General features: G+C 33.1%; 1 long non-coding RNA gene across 1 annotated transcript in view; it reads right to left on the bottom strand.

Annotated features, from left to right (window-relative positions):
• The window catches only part of LOC137614713 (uncharacterized), a 19,671-nt gene that overhangs the window by 1,821 nt on the left and 15,350 nt on the right, over positions 1–2,500 (bottom strand). The gene's annotated exons all lie outside the window — the stretch shown is intronic.

Here is a 2,500-nt window from a genome sequence, read left to right on the forward strand (position 1 = left end):
GATCTTTATGGGTGTTGGAGAACAAACCAGCAGAAATTTCGGATGGAACTAGTTTTCTGAGTCAAGATCTAAGATATCGTCCTGAGTGACCAGTACAACTCGACGAGTCTACTAGTACTACTATACGTCATACTAAACTCTCCAGAAGGTCGTTGAAACTTAAAAGCGAATCAGACCTCTTCAAATGTGCAGGTACGAAAGTCATGCATTTTTGAGCGGGCTTCTTAGTACCTATATGTAATTTACTGAAATACCCATTTAACCTGTATATTTATGAAAATCCTATAGCATACTTTAACAATTCCTGTGGGATTTAATTAACAAATTATTCTGTATAAGTAAATAGTTTATGAGTAACGCATTGGGGCCTATTTGTATATTATGGATGTAATATTTTCGCCTTTCAAGCCTGAATTTACAGAGGTAAAGGGAAAAGTTTTTTCCTCAATCAAGAGAAGACATTTCTGCAAAATCTTCCCAACTATCTTTTTATCGTGAACAATTAACGTATACAGCATATAAATATGCTGTAAAAATAAATGTTCAACTAGAGTGCTAAGGTCATACGATAAAACTCCAAAACTCGAAAACTGACGCAGAAATATCCAAATGACAAATAGTACAAGAAATTAATTCTAAACCATAGAAGGGAATTTCGATTACACTTACGTGTGTATCTCAACTTTTGTAAAATCTACAATCATCTGATATTACCCAAGCTAACTTACAACCGTAGTAGAAAAAGCATGATGCTATAAATCCTAGTGTTCTAAACAGTGAAAAAATACCCAGATAGGAAAGAAAACTATTTGAGAAATAAAGAATAATGTATACATGAAATATCGTAAAATCAGTAATCTGAGAGAGTCAGGCTTGCTATTACTATCTATCTGTAGTTTAGATGCTTGGCCAATATAATGTGTTTCACAAAACTGTGTGCTACAATTCGATTTCTTGCTGATGCAATTTCACTAATAATAAGGCTAAACTTATAACTTTAGTTGGTTATATCGCTGCTGATACAAACTTAATTCTCTACCAAATTGTTGTATTTGGGTGTTCATACAAAACTTTCATAAAACAAAGATGAATTGGGTAACATACAAGCCCTCCATAAACCTCATATAGAATCCACTTTTACATGACTTTGATAATGGTACTGTCTACAAGGCGATCTGATTCTCAAGACCTGAAAACTTTTCTAGACAATTCGTTAACACTTCATAAAAAGTAATTACATCATGAAACAACAATATCCTACAAGACTATGAAAATATCGTCTGTCCAGAGAATAATTGATAAACAACGATGATTTGCAACTAATTAATCTAATATATAAGGTTATGAATATGATGCCCTAACTCTTCATCCGTTAAAGAGGAGAAAACGTAAGTGGCATTAAAACGAGAAACTGGTGAAATCCAATGCTCTTAAACATTTCACGTAAGTAAACTACGATATAACAGCAAGAATAAATGCAATCAAAACGTATGACGTCGAACCTTCATTTCTCAATCTGTGACCATGTACAAAAATCAGCCTAAGTTCTTGCTTTGACTAAAATATCCTTGAGAAACAATATATGTATTACAACGAAAATGAACTCTAGGAGACGTATTGTTGTCAAAAGGACAATAGGTAAAAAATAAACTAGAATAACCGAAGATTCCGACTACCTAGTTTACTGACCAACTTGATCTTTATGGGTGCTGGAGAACAGACCGGGAAAAAATTCCGGCTGGAAACTAGTTTCCTGACATTGACTAGCTGCCAGTACAACTCTACGAGTCTACTACGATACGTCAACCGGAGGAGTTTCGTCAGAAACTGTCACAAATCAGTCAATCTGTATCAATTTGGGTCAGAAAGTCGTTGGGACTTGAAGAAAGAGTCAGCAAGTAGACTAGTTGGAATATGAAAAGTCCGATAAGAATACCAACCCATTATATTTATAAACGTTATATAGGCTATTTTAAACATTAATTGGGAATTTAACCAAGCACCTAAAATAAACAAATTAATGTTTGATGAGTTTGGTGTATTATGTATGTATTACTTTAGCCTTTCAAGTCTGAATCTTCAAAAGTTAAGGAGTAGAGGCTTTTTCCTTAATTGAGGAGGAGGCATTTCTGCAAAATCTTCCTAACTTAAGGATTTTGTGTATTGTCAAACAATTAACTTAGTGTATTTGCAGTTAAAAATAAACTGTCGACTAGGCTGTTAATGTGAGATAAAACACAAAAAAATTGAAAACTGACGCAAAAATATCCAAGTCTCAAACGGTGCAAGAAATTCCTTTTTAACCATAAAGAGGATATTCGATTACACATGTGTATGTAATAAATTTTGTAAAATTACACAATTTTCCAATATTGACCATTACAGTATATATATAATAGTAGCGACGAGTGTTAGAATAATTGAAAAATGACGACTTACCTGAGTAATTAGGATTTATTTTTTATTTTTGCATAAAGGTTATGTACAACATCACAAGGAC

Source organism: Palaemon carinicauda, chromosome 21, assembly GCF_036898095.1.
Source record: "Palaemon carinicauda isolate YSFRI2023 chromosome 21, ASM3689809v2, whole genome shotgun sequence".
NCBI lineage: Eukaryota > Metazoa > Arthropoda > Malacostraca > Decapoda > Palaemonidae > Palaemon > Palaemon carinicauda.